Below are 15,281 nucleotides of genomic sequence, written 5' to 3'. Positions count from 1 at the left end.
CTTCAAGACCTACTGACTCCTTAGGCAGCCTTAGTTCAAATGCCTGACAAGCCTTCGAGTGAAGAAATTCTTCCTGATATTGAACCTGAACCTCCCCTGGCACAGCTTGAGGCCATATCCTTCCATCCTGCCACTGGTTGCCTGGGAGAATAGGCTCTCCTCCACAGGGCTATAGCCTCCTTTCAGGCAGTTGTAGAGTGTGATAAAGTCTCCCCTGAGCCTCCTTTTTTTCTAGGCTAAACAACTCCAACTCCCTCAGCTGCTCATCATAACACTTGTGAGCTGCTCTGTGCTCCAGACCCTCCACCAGCTTTGTTGCCCTTCTCTGGACACACTCCAGCACCTCAAAGTCTTGTAGTCAGGGACCCAGAACTGAACACAGGACTTAAGGTGTGGCCTCATGAGTGCCAAGTAGAGGGGGATGATTGCTGCCCTGGTCCTGCTGGCCACACTATTCCTGATACAAGCCAGGATGCCGTTGGTGGTCTTGGCCAGGGTACACTGCTGGCTCATGTTCAGCCTGCTGTTGAGTAACACTCCCAGGTCTTTTTCCACTGGACAACTTTCCAGCCACTCTTTCCCAAGTCTGTAGCACTACATGGGGTTGTTGTGACCAAAGTGCAGGACCCAGAATTTTGTCTTGTTGAACCTCATACAGCTGGTCTTGGCCCATTGATTCAGCTTGTTCATTTCCCCTTTGCAGAGCCTTCCTGCCCTCCAGCAGATCAACACTCCTGCCCAGCATTCTGCTGTCTGCAAACTTACTGAGGCTGCACTCAGTCCCCTCATCTAGATGATGGACAAAAATATTAAACAGGACTAGCCTCAATACTGAGACTTGGGAAACCCCAGTAGAAACCAGATGCCAGATGGATGCAGCACCTTTCACCACCACTCCCTGGACCCAGCCATCCAGCCAGTCCTGAACCCAGTGAAGAGTGCACCTGTCCAAGCTGGGGGCTGCCAGTTTTGGAGAATGCTGTGGGAGAGAGTATCAAAGGCTTTACTGAAGGTAGACAGTATCCACAGCCCTTCCCTCATCCCCTGGGCAGGTCTCCTGGTCATAAAAAAAGATCAGGTTGGTTTGACAGGACCTGCCTTTCCTAAACCCATTGTGGCTGAGCCTGATCCTCTGGTTGTCCTGTTCATGGTGTGCAATTGCACTTAAGATAATCTGTCCCATAGCATTGACGTCAGCTGAGTGGCCTGTAGTTTCCTAGACCATTTTTCTGACCCTTCTTGTAGATGTGTGTCATGTTGGCCAACCTCCATTTGTCTGTTCTTGAGCTCTACACTCTTGAAACACTGACTAATGTACAGATTCCCCCCCCCCCCCCCCCACCCCCCTCTCCTTCCTCATCTATTCCTTCTGAAGAGTTTATAACCATCCATTGCCACTCTCCATTCACATGAGTGTTCTCCTGGTGTCAGCTACATCATAGCTCTCCTGCTGCACGATGGCTTCCAGCTCCTCCTGTTTGCTACCCAGACTGTGTTCAGCCATGTACAAGCACTTCAGGTGGGCTGTTCATTTCACCCCCAGCACCGGCATGCGCCCCCCAGGCGCATCTCTAGTGAGCCTGGTCCTATTGTCTTTCCCCTTCAAACCTAGTTTAAAGCCCTATCAATCAGTCCTGCTACAATTGTTTTCCCCCCTTTTCCCTCCTTTTTCCCCCATCTGTCTCCTGCAGGCCTGGCTCTGTAAAAATTGCCCTATGATGGAAAAAAGACATTTTGATGAAGTTCAGGCATCTCTGTACCTCATGGCCTTCTACTTTGCCTGGAATAGCTGGTCATTGTCTTTTATAGAACCAATACTATGAGAAAAAAAAAGAATATCAGCAAGCATTACGGCTTTACCAGAAAGTTTATTTATTTACACTCTAAGGAATATGAGCAACTTTGAGACAGTGAGCAAAGTGTTAAAATGATATAAAAATTATTATAACACTTGGAAAAAATATATTATTTTGGTTGGAAGTTCTAATTAAATCCAGGTCTTTATTAGAAATAATAAAATAAATAGTTTTCTGTTTTAATGTTCAGTTTAAGCTCATTCACAAAAGCATTTACTTTCATTTCTCAGAAATGGAACTGTTAAATCCATTTGGTGACGTTCCAACAATGCATTAGGTCTGACAAAATTGCTGGAACACCCAAGAAGAGTGAAATGAAGCTAAGAAGAATGCAAGTGTGAAGAGTGTATGCAGTGTATGTATCACAGTGGTGATAGAGACAGAAAGGCCATCTCACTGAATCTTTGAGAAAAACAGCAATAAATTTGTTTCATCTAAGGGTTACCAAGTGGATATTCAGCTCTCTAAGCACAAATGGAAATTGCTCATGGTGTGGTGTGTATTTGGCATTATGTTGTACTTATGTACAATCTTTGGCCTTCTTCAGCTACTAATAGCACAGAACAGGTATGCAGGTATCACCTTTCATATTCTAAAGTATCGAAACATATTTATGTGAATCTTTATCAGTGTTGCTTCTGTCCTTTTTTTCCAAACTATTTTTATTGGAGAAATAAGATCCATTCATTTCTTCTGCCAAATGAGTTAGACCATCTGTCTTCATCCTTCGTAAAGCCAATTCAGAAAACATCCTTAGGTTAATCTATCCTATTTAGGAGGGCTATACATTCCTTTAAACCTTCCGCTACCAATATCAGCAAAAGAAGCCAATCTTAGTCAAGAATGAGGGCAATAAAAGTGCATTTGAAGGCAGGGCTGATTAATGAAATTTGTGGGTAGGACTGAGGCAGACTAAAGACAACACCATAGGAGAGCAATAGCTACCTTTCAAACTGTGAAAGTTGCCTGTATCAGATTTCTGTTTTAAAGCTGGAAACTTAGAAGAGGTGCACTGGGTTATCCAATTCACCTAAATGACTGTGAAACAGCAAATGCAGGCTTGACTTCTCTAAAATACTCCATAACATAATTATACTTTCTGAATTTACAGAACAAATGAACAAGGCATAGGTCTGAATAGTTGAGCTTGCAGTTTCTGTCAAGCTGATGGAGCCTTATTGGGGCCAGAATCAGAATGTAAATAACAGGATTGAAAAAAGCTGTATAATACCAGGACCAAATTACTTGACATGCATTGTACTTAAAAAAAAAAAAAAGTAATAATGTATCTGCCCAACTGTGATTGAACTGATTTTAATTAGGAACCACTGGCATTTCAGTCTGTCATAAGGGATTTATTTTATGCCTAAATGTCTCCCAGCATACAAAAGATCCTAGAAAAGAGGTGAGTTAGTGAATAGCACCCCCTCTTGCACTATGTGACATTGCTAAAACTCCATGCATTTTGGGTGTTTTATTGAAAACAAGCATCCATCTCTTTGTTCCAGCCATTCCTTCATGTGCTGCTAACACAAGCCTGAACTCCCCCAGCTCTTTTAATAAAATATGCAGTACAGCAAGCCTGGAACCTTAAGTGATTTATACATATAATCTATAAGCATGAGTCTGTTCTTAGTGAAAAAAAAATTACAACAAAGTAAAGTAGTTTAGTTTCTTCTAATGTAAGAATCTCAAGCTTTTATTTGTTTGGGACTTTGTTGTGTAATTAAAGCAGTGCATCATTCCACACATAGTATGTTTTAATTATTGCAATTGATTAGATTTCACAACTCATTAGGCAAAAAAATGCCAGGGGAAAAGTTGGAAGAACAATTGCAGATATGAGAAAAAGAAGACAAAAAGAACTCCCTATTCTGAGTCTACATAAAAAATACTTTGCAAATATTATTCTCAAATTACAGATGCAGATTGTATTAAGAGAAGCACAGAATTTATAAGAAAGACTTGTAGCAAACTGCTAGGCTGCTTATGCTGATATAGAAAAGTAAAGAAACCACCACTGACTGAATCTTTCCAGCAGAACTTCCTGTTTATTACCTAATATTTTTAAACTATGTTCTGGACTGAAATGCCTGGAAAATTTGCACACTCCAAGTAATTAATCTATGACCCCAGTTCTTGACATAATATTTTTAACCTGAATTTCAGACTATACTCTGTTAAATGACAGATTCTGGCAGGTTGTGTCATTTAGTAATGGTACTACAAAAGCACATAAAAAAATCCAGACCTCTTAATCTTTAAAAATATTTCCTTTTAAATGACAATTTTTTTCTAAAAGAATGGACAAATTTAGATTTTTTTCCTATGGACTGGATATGAGGCATTTGAATCTCTTGATGCAATGAATAGTAAAACATTCCTTGAGTTAATGATGCAGTCTTCACAGCCTCTGCCAGATGCTGTTATTTTAATTTTTGGGGTGTAAGGACTGGTAGAAATCTCCTGAAAATTTAGTTGTTTCCCAGTATTAAATTGCCACTAAAAAATGGCCTTTTTCCCCTGTGCACCCCCTCATTGCTTATTACTGCCAGAAGTGTGAGGAATTCTGCATAAAATGAGCATACAACTGAGGCAGAAAATAAAGGTGTAATGGAATAGCCTTCAAATTGTTCCTTGCTACTCTGCAACAACTGATACAATATGTGAAATGATATGATATGATATGACATGACATGTGAAAAGGCTTCTGCTATAACTGACAAGCCAGTGTAATTTTTATGTGCAGCAGAGAAAAAGTATGCATCAGGTTCACATTAAAATATAGCTGCTGAGGGGAATTTCCATTGAGCCCTGATCAGCCAGTACAGTATGTTTGATTAATACAGGCTTCAGTCTGCAATTGACTAAGACTGTATTCGCAATCGAGTTTCCTTAGTCTTTTTTTTTCCAAGGGTGGGATCTAGGGTAGGATCTAGACCATTTAAATAATAGACAGCAGCACAGTCGCATACTTTTGAGATTTCTAGCCTCCACAGACACTGAAAATTATCAGGCTGTCATATATTCTTCCCTTTCTGCATTGAAATTTATGATATTGTCTTCACATAAGACATACCCTGGCAGTATCTTCAACTCTGCCTTTATCTCAGAGAAAAAAATCTCAGAAAAAATTGCTGTTGTTCAGGTTTTAAAAGGCTTCTGGAGAACTGTATCAACTTTCTTGGGTACTTAGCTATATATTCTCTAAAGCATCTCCTCTTGGTAAAGAGGTGAGTAAATTTGAGCAGATAGATATCTGGAGTTGATCTAGATTCTACAGATCAACCTGAGAGCTACCAAGTGCTGTAGCCTGCAGGTCATGCTGGATCTTGCATGGAAGTGTGTGGTATTCACATACTCTTTGAACAGAGAGAGACATAATTCTCTCTCCCAGGATTTTTCCTGGGGAAAGGAAGTGAAAAAGCTCAGAGAGAGAAGAGAAAACAATTCTTGTCTCTATTTGCTGCTCCTGTTGTTTGGCACATGGGGAATGTGTTATGGAGGCTGTTTACCAAAAGGGATTTGTTAATTGGCCGCTGGTGATGGTTGTTTGGATTGATTGATCAATTTGGTCAAAGCTGTGTCGTGACTGTCTGGTAAGGGTCATGGGTTTTTCTTGAGTAGTATAGTATAGTTAGAGTATAGTACTAGTATAGTATATAATATAATATAGTATAGGTTAATAAAGTAATTGTTCAGCCTTCTGAATCATGGAGTCAGAGCACGTTATTCCCTGGCTGGGGGTCGCCTTGCATCAATAAAAGCGTCCTTAGCTTGTAGCACAGAGCTCTCAGCTCTGGCCAGGCAATCCACAGACTCATAGCCACACTGGCAGGAGCAGAAGGTTAGATAATGGGTGCTTTCATTTTTCTGAGGGAGTAAGCCCATGACAGTAGAAGACATTTTGGGAGGTTTGATGAGAAGTTTGTAGAAATTAGTTTACTTCAGCAGCATCCTTTGCTGTCAGGTGTCTTAAGATTGTGATATTGAGTTTGCGACAGAATGGACAAAAAGTCTTGCTCAGTAAGAGTGCTGTCTTGTACATCTGTCTAAATCTGTTTGCATTCTGTTCTTGATCTCTGGGACTATCCAAAAGAGATGCACATTGGAGAAGCAAAGACAACTCTACAAATTGAGTCACCTTGCAACTATAACTATTACTACATGAGGAATTTTATAGTCAGGACATCAGTCTGTAGACATTTAGGAGAAGGGGCCGTTAAAATATTCTTATGTGATGCAAAGGACGAGAAGAAGGTCATGATACAACATCTCGCTCCCTGGTCACCCCATGTTCTCTCTCCATTGTGTCCCTTGGGTTACAAGCATCGCCTCTTGCTTCTGAGCCACAGTTTGCAGAGGGGACTGTGCTCAGCTCACACCTGTAATTCTGCATTCCCATGTATCAGTGTGCCATAGATCACATCATGAGCAGTCTGACAGACTTAAAATTATTTTGAATCTAAGGTTTCAATAGACCACACTGAAAAAGTTAAACAAAAGGCAAGACATTTTGCTACAGGCCTTTACTGGCTAATGCTCTTTTTTAACATACATCCTTAGCCATGAGACATAAAAAAAGGAGACAAATAGAAACAAATCCTACTTGGATTTACTCCAAACTAGAACACAATGGAGCTATGGCAAGCCTTAAGCATGCCAAATCTAACCAATCTCAGTAGTCCTGCAACACTGAGAATTATCTAAGAATAGAAGTACATGTTTGCAAATGCTCCTCGTTTTAAGTGATGGAAAAATTAATTTCCAGTTACTAAAAGTTTAATTTTTGTAAAATAAGAAAGGGGAATAATTTAACAGAAAGCATAAATTTAGTGCAGCTTACAGCTCTATCACTGTTGCCCTTTCAGGAACACATCTGATAATAACTCTGACAGCCTATGTGATCGCTGAACAGCTTCTCTCTACTGCTCTCGATCTCCTTCCTTGATGACATTATTTAGAATTCTGACCTTTCATTTCCCCCTATTTCCTAGATTAGTATTATTATTAATATTTTTAAGGAATTGATTTGACTGTTCTTCATTGCTCTTTCAGGGATATTCATTAAGCCTCACATTAACTACATGCATGAAGGTTAAGCTCTCAGTGTTGTATTTATCTAGTGTCTAAGTGAGGCACAGTCTTTGCTTTTGGTCTCTTTGCACTGGGATGACTCTCACTTAAAAAGCTTGGTTTAGAAATACTAACTTAGGAGGTTTTCACTAAAGATTTCATGACCAGCTCCATAAACACTCATCATATTTTTAGATATGAGAATGATCTACTAGTTCATCAGTTGATGAAAAAGCTCTGTCTGTAGTTTAGCTTGACAGACAAGTTCCTATGAAGATAGTGAACTCAAGTGCTTCTAGATGTTTATTCATGGTTCTATGAAGTTCAGTGGTGACTTTACCTAAGGAGTGGCATATGGCCAGGGATGTGCTGTCCTATCAAGCTCACCCAGACTGGGAGCCAACATGTGGGACCACCTTTGTTTCTGTAATGTGGCATCCTTTAAGTCTCTGTCTGAGGAGATTTAAGGCAGGTAGGAGTTTGCTGCCTGCCAATTCCGGTGTGCATGGCAGACCAGCGATGATAACATCAGCAGGATCATAATCAAGGTAATTCTAGTGGAAGGCATGATAACACGTAATTAAACCTCAGATTTGGCCACTAGCTAATTCCAACTTCTCCAAGCACAGCTGTAGTCAAGCAAGGTATTTTGAAACTGGCTAAGGTAGGTCTATGTGACTGGAGAAACTGCTTCTGTCTTGGCAAAACCTTCATTTCAGCAGTCATAAAGCCATTCTCTGTAGCCGATATACTTCCTACTTGAGAGCACTGTATAAATTCCATTTTTTTCACAAAGCCTTTCCAACACTTTGTGCTGACCTCCCCATTCCATAGAAGAATATTTGCCTTAGAAGACCTGGTATCTCAGAGGAAATAAACCTGTGTAGGAAAGGATGTTTTGTTCTTTGAGATTAGCAAGCATCCTTCTGGTTTAAAGTAACAGTAATAAAATGCATCTGTCCTGCAATCTGTTGCAGGTAGATTACTGTTTATTGTATTTATGCTATTAGGATAACAGTAATAGAATACACCCCTCCTGCCTTCTGGAGTGAGCTAACTATATTTACTTAATGACTTGATTATTGCTTTAGGGAAGGGTGGCCTTGGGGTTTGTACCATCAAGATTTTCAGCATATGGATTAGTTTGGGTTTGAGAATTTGATTATGGCTGAGTATCGAAGTGGTTTTTATAAGGCAACTCTGTGGGTAATATGGCAAATGGGAACCCTGGGAATGGACTGAATCTCTGTGAATCTGAACACAGGAACCACTCAAGTCTCTTAGAACACTAGGGGCACATTAGGTACGCAGTAGAAAACTAAGTACAACACTGCAAACATTTGCAGGATGTATTTACTAAATATTGCAATCAAAAAGTGATGTTGGATACCAGAGAAATTGCAATATGCACAAGTAATAGGCAATGGATTGCAAATGGGACTATCAGCTTGATCTTTAGCACAGCCCTGACAAAACCTGCTGTGGTTCATTATAGGCAAAAAGCTGAGCTTAATACTGAGGGCATCTGTTGGACTGGCAACGATAGGGGACCTTAAGTAGCCACAGATGAAAACAGTCTTCATAGTTTGGGAAGAGACAAATGTATTTTGTTTAGCATCAGTGGAGACAACCTTGAATACTGAATCAGCACAGAGCTAATAAGAATTATTTTTTTAGCATATTAAGATCCATATCAAGTCAGCTCTAATATTTTTTTGCTGTGGTTCAACAGCAAAAAGCTATTTCAGCTGGAGACATGAAATCAATTGTTTCATGAAAAATAGCAAACTGTCCCCTAGGAATTAATGTAGTTGAAATGGCAGATCATAGTATATGTAGGTGAATTACTTTTTTTTTTTTTTCACTATGAAATTGGATAAGCCCATGAATTTGACTGTCATATATTGACAGAAATAGAGATAGTACCTGCTTGAAATTATAGTGTGGCTAGTTTAATCAATTAAATAATTTAATGTAAGATAGTTTATAGTGAAAATAAAAAGTTTATCTAGATAGCTAATGCTTTCTTTGCTCTATAACAAAGTTAGAGATTTAACTGCCTTACAGATGATCACAAAAAATAAACTTAAAGAGTAATTTTAAAGGTTTTATTTATATATAGCTTTTTGGCCTCCTAAGTATTATTTCTAAATGGAATCATTTGCTTATGTCTGCAAGAAAAGTCACCAACATTTATCAAAAATGAATGAGATGTCTTTATTAAAGCTCCTGCCTGCCCTCATTCAGAAGTTTTCTAAACCTTTGACATATTTCTTACATTTAGGTTGTGTTTTGCAGTAGCTGTCTAATTTTTGGGTAGTGAAAGCTGAGTATTATTACTCAGATGAATGTACTAGACTCTCCAAAATTTGCATCGAAGTCATGACAAGGAGCTTGCAGTTTCCAATCCTTTTGCGTAGCAAACCATATGCAAGATCTGTTCTGTGCTACTTCGCTCACAAAAACATTGGCTTCATTACAGGAATTTCATTAAAAAAACCCCAAACAAACAAAAACCGACAAAACTCCACAGCAACACAGCTCAGCCTGCAGACCCAAGCAGAGAGGTGGTCTCCGGGAGCCGAGGGAGCGGGGCTGGATCGGCGGTGGGAGCCGGGAGCTGTCCCCGGCCCGGTGCTGAACGCGGGGCCCGGCAAAGCGGAGGCGGCAGATGGTGCTGAGCCCATGTTCACTCTAACCCCCTTCTTTCTGTCACGTTACTTACAGGAAGGTATGCAAATGATGCGGTGTGAAAAGATAAGTCTGGGAAAATAAAGATAGCTCTGGAATAATATTTGTTTCTTGGAAAAAATACCATTGGAGGAGGCAGGAATCTCACCAGAGGTGAGATATTTCTTTTTCCGCTTGCCGTTTAGTAAGTTATTACTAACTCCCAGCAAATCACGGTGGAGATAAACAAGCAGGAGTAATGAAAAATCAAACCCCAATTGTTTAGCTCTAAGGAGTTTTTGCATAGGCTGTTGAATGTAATTAATGGGGGAAATCAGCACACCTGATATACAGATTTATTCTGACGCTACCTATTTTGATATTAGCATTCAAGTTAAAGCAGAAAGCTGGATGTAGCCGATTTTTAAAACTGGAAATGAAGTTACTTGGTTCTCACTGTTTCCATTTGTCATTTAGTTTTAATGGAATTTGCTTTCACTTGGGACCTCAAGTTATTAAACAGGATGGTACACTTGAGTCTAATTTGCTGAAAAACATATTAAGATTTTGTTTGAACTATTGTCATTTTATCATCTTTTTACCATTGAATAAGAGTGTTTTTTAGTCATATGACACAATGAGTAGGAATGGTCTTCCTGAGGGCTGATATTATCCATCAGACTTATTTGAAATTATGACAGGCCCAAAATCCTTTATTCACACTTTTAAAATAATTTTTCTATCTTGGCTTCATGTTAACTTCTATATAAATTTCAGAACGAAGGTTCTATATAAAATATCTATATTAATCTATGGTTTTATGTAAAGGTTATGCCATTATTTCCCAAACTTGCAGAATAAGAGAAATTGTTAGGGAAAGGAATCCAGTCTGCTGTCTTTTTTACAATACAGTAGTTAAAGTTCTGCATATCTTAAGTGTCACTTCCTTATGTTAGATGTCACTCCAGGATTACTTTTGAAACTTCACCTGTAATACTGCAGTTTCAAACCCTTATTAAGGTGTGATGTATGCTGTAACACACACTCGGAGTACCAATGCTCTTCAATAAATATGTAAATGTCCTCACATCACATTTAGGAAGGTCAAATTGTAATTGAAGACAGATCTGATTCACAAAATATATTATCCATTATTAAAATACTATTAATAGGTACTGCTCATGCTGCTGTGAGCTCAGAGTAAGACGACAGTATATGAGAAAATGCCCGTAAATTACAGCAACATTCCAGTTCAGGGCTGTAATTCAGACTCTGCTTTTAGCAGAAATACCTCAGGCAGGTGCTGAACAAGCTGTTCAAGGAATGTCTGTTTATCCCAAACTGTGACTTGGACAGAAGAAGGGCTGACTATTCCCTGATCTACAGAAGACTGGTTTTGTTCTGTCACAAATAAATGTCTGTTATGCTCATAGTCTATGAAAATTAGGGTCAATCAGTGTTACAGGGTCTGGTTTTTCCTCATGAAATCAAAGGGAGGTTTATTGTTGCCTTTAACCAGAATGCACCAGTGGAGTTTGAATATTTTAGTCAGCTGTACTGGGAAGCAAAGAAGGGCAGTCTGACAAGGCTTTGTCTAATGTTCTGCATAAATTTTGATATTTTTCCTATTTTATATTTTAACCAGTAGATGTCTCTGTTTTATCATGCAGCCATTGACAAGGACACACTGTTCCTGTTGTCACAACACATATTTAGTAAGAGAACCATTTGTTTCCCATGGAATGAATACACGTGAATGCAAAAATGCCAACCTAATGCTCTCAGCATACCCTAACTAACCTAAGCTCCCAGAAGCTTTGGTGAGAGATCTGGCTGCTAAATAATATTGAAAATCATCTTTATGGAAATGCCCCATAGGATTTTAAGAGGGCAAAAGGGGAATTGGTGAGATTCTATGGATATTCATCTAAATAAATGTAATAAATTTAGTACATATTTTTTTATCCCATGGGAAGGCTCACAGAAGCAGCTTACAGAACAGTATGGAGTATTTGATTTCTACACAATGCCTCAGGAAATTCCAGGTTGTGATAGAAGAATTATCTCCTCTACTTCACAAATGCATAAGATGATATTATTTCTGCATCTATAGGCATCAGGAGTAGTAATATAGATAATTTGAAACTCTTGCACCTAACTGAAAATATCATTGTGATACAATTCAATTCAGACTTCTGTATTTTCCAAATTTGAAAAAAAAATCTGGGATATATACAGTTTTTCTAAAATCTCTACAGCAGAGATCAGCAATTTAAAAATTATATTAAAATTTTGTTATTGTAAATATATGAAAAATGAAGATTATTTCAGAATTTACAACTTTTTGATTTTTAGTAATTGTTTAAGAATGTGATAGGTTTCCATCAGTTGTTTCCTGGCCTTGTTATTGTTCTCTTAAGGCAGTTGTCCACACATTAAAAAACTTAAGGACTATTTTTTTTGTCTCTGTTTTCCTGGATATCTTTATATTTGAGATCCTGGATTAGGTAATCAGAGAGAAAAATACTAGACTGGTTCTACACTGAGCCCTGAACTGCGTCAGAATTTTTGTTTGTGGGCTGCTCCATCTTGGTCAGGTGCTCCCTTTTAGAAATCCCTACAGAAACTGTTAGGATCTGTTGTTGTGCCACATACTTATTAAAGTAAAAAAAAGCATATAATCTTAGAGAAGAAAAAGGTCACCTCTTTTAGGTGGCAGCTGTTCCCACATGAACAAACAGTATGCTGGGGCTTTTTTTTTTCCTCCATTAAGACCCCTGTCAGTGTTGGAAAACAGAACTTCTCTAACTGTAAGGAGCATGCTCCTTACAGCCAAAGGCATGTCACAGACTAGCCCTGTGTGTTCACACTTCCACCCACTGTGGCTGCTTCTCCTACTGTCAAGTGGAGCCAGAGGTGAGCTATGTTTTAGCCCAATGTATGCTCCAAATGCACTGTAATGCGAGGCAGAGATGGCCAGTGTGAGTCCTCAGTCCCATGGCACTGGCTCCACCAGGCTGGCCATTTCTGGGAGCCAAGCAGAACACTATGTAGCAGAAATACCAGGCCTTACCCTGAAATGGTTTATTATTAAATACAGCTTTTCCCCAAATATCTGAACACTGAGGAGTTGACTGTGGAAGGGGACATGAGTGCTGCCTAGTTTCAAAAGAAGAACCAAACTGTCTGTCAAATCTTCCTAGTTGTCAAACTGATGGCCAGGCCACAGAAACCCCATAGGTTTCCATGACTGCAGCTACAGCAGACTTTCTACAGCTCAATCAGGCTTAAGACAAGAAATAAGCCTGGAAATAAATTTGTCAGGTACAAACAGCTATAATGCAGCTATCTGCAGCAAGCCTATGGACAATAAAATTCATCTTCAAAGAACCCCTGAACATGGAACAAATACATTATACTCTGGCTATGCATCAGGAAGTATCTTTCATAGCTGACAATTTCATAATACATATATATATATTTTCTTTTAACTGCCAGGATCTGGCAATCTATGATAAAGTCTTGGAACAGAGTCTTTGGGGTATTTACACACTAATTACATATATTTCTACTTCTGAAAGTCACATAAAACCCCCACACCCACCACCAAAAACTCAAAAGTTTGCTGGAAGGGCAATGTGATTCTTTATTTTGCATGATCTTTATGATAAGGGATAGAACTGCCTGAGTAATTAAAGAAGAAAAAGGTTTGTGCTGTTACTAAGTCAGAAGTGCTAATCAATAACAAAGTAAATAGTCTTGAAAAATCTCTTACTGTGGAATATTTGTGACAAAACCATATGGCTTTTAGTAATTACAGCACTGGAAGAAAACAATATTATTCAGGTACCACCTGGAATAAACTGGAACCACTGTGTATGAGGAATATATGTAATATTACTATATACTGTTACATATGTTTTCTCTGACATGTAAACATACAGGTATTACATTCAAAAGGATTATTAATTATTGATCTTACAGATTATAACTGCTTCTGCTTTATTCTGGGTCCTTTATGTCCAATTAATTTTCTGTGAGCTGTATAATTATAAATACATTTTTTATGGGGAAATACCTGACTTACTATACCTAGGAGCTCACTGACAGTGAAGTATTTCACTGCTATTAATAGAAACACCACAACAGCATGGCCGAGGTTTGTTTTTTTCAAGATGATTTATCTTTGCAGGCATGACAGTGCACGTTCCTGTCATTGTCCCATGCTCCTTAGAAGGCTAGGAATGGGACAGAGGTGATTTGTTGCCTTCAGCGCAATACATTTGACATCATAACAGTTAATGTTAGCCTGAAAGGAAATAACTGGCACTACTGCTTTTACTGCCATATAACATGGAGAAATGGATGTGATGTGGAGATTAAGGAGTCAAAACACAGGAATATTTCTAGTGCTTTGCAGAATTTGGGATCTTGATTTCTGAACTGAATTTTCAGCATCTAAGAAAACACTCTTTTTCTTTGAGGTCCTGTTTATATTACAGAATGTTATCTTTTTGAAATATTTCCATTAAGACAGAAAATGGGAACCTAGTTTGACAGAAAATAGGATTTAGAATTTTGGGATTATATTACAATGACTGAAGGAAATACAACATCCTCCATCAGCCCTAACATCACCATTTATGGATACATCTCTGCTCAAACAATTAGCTCCCTGCTTCGTTTCTATATCCTGGTTCACTTCCAGGTTCTTTCTGGAGGCACAAAATCACTTCTGAGTGAGATGAGATCAATATTCTTGCTAATATACTCCAGGAGAATAATATGGACAGAACAGTGAAGTCTAAAAGCAGGAACAAGGATGTTTAGGCCAGATGTGCTCATGCCCTCCACCTCTGCACAACTGCCCCTCCTGACACTTCTGGAATGGAAGGGACTTTTGAGTAGCCTGTCTGTGTACTTGGACTGAGCCAGAAGAGACATTTTCATCCCTATCACCAGCACGCTTTCAAATGTACCTTTTATAGCCCCAATCTGACACCGAATCTGATTTACACCAGAAAGCACTCATATGGCAACTGTGTGGTGCTGCTGTACATATCTAATGCTTCTGTTGGGGGAAGCCTGCTATATGTAACTCAGCAAGAAAAACAGTAATTTCTATGGATTTTTATCTGCAGGAGGCTTGTTTGAGAGCAGCATGATTTGGGTAAGAGATTCCCCTAAAGGCATGTGAAATCGTAAAGGAGGAATAGTTTCCAAATCTCTCTCTGTGGAAATCAGAGAGCCAAACAGTGAAATGGTGCCAGTAAAGAAAGTGAGAAACAGAGGTACTTTCACTGTGTGATCCTTCCACTCACTGTTAGTCTTTCAATACTTTCAATGGACACCCTTGCTAACATCAAAACATACAAATAAAGCTGCATTGAAAATGTCAAACGTCAGCAGTGTTAGTAGGATCGCTAGTTTCACACCGATTCCGGGATGAAAAGAGCTTATGATTTTTATCTCTACATCACAGAAAAATGTGTTCTGAAACACCCTGTCAAAAGGAAAAGATGCAATCCCCTCTCCATTACAAGCATTGGATTTTTATTAAAATTCATTTAGTGTCTAACTTTGTAGCTGGAAAGAAAAGCAATATTTATCTTGGAGTTGCGAATTGCTTTTGATTTTGACAAATGACTTAAATTATTTGCTTATCCAATTTACTTTAGG

At 38.8% G+C, this 15,281-nt stretch overlaps 1 protein-coding gene across 1 annotated transcript in view; it reads right to left on the bottom strand.

Annotated features, from left to right (window-relative positions):
• KCNB2 (potassium voltage-gated channel subfamily B member 2) overlaps window positions 1-15,281 on the bottom strand; it is a 188,453-nt gene that overhangs the window by 11,804 nt on the left and 161,368 nt on the right. The window lies entirely within an intron of this gene.

Source organism: Motacilla alba, chromosome 2, assembly GCF_015832195.1.
Source record: "Motacilla alba alba isolate MOTALB_02 chromosome 2, Motacilla_alba_V1.0_pri, whole genome shotgun sequence".
NCBI lineage: Eukaryota > Metazoa > Chordata > Aves > Passeriformes > Motacillidae > Motacilla > Motacilla alba.
Note: the sequence above shows the minus strand (reverse complement) of the source record. Positions and strands in the feature narration are given on the sequence as shown.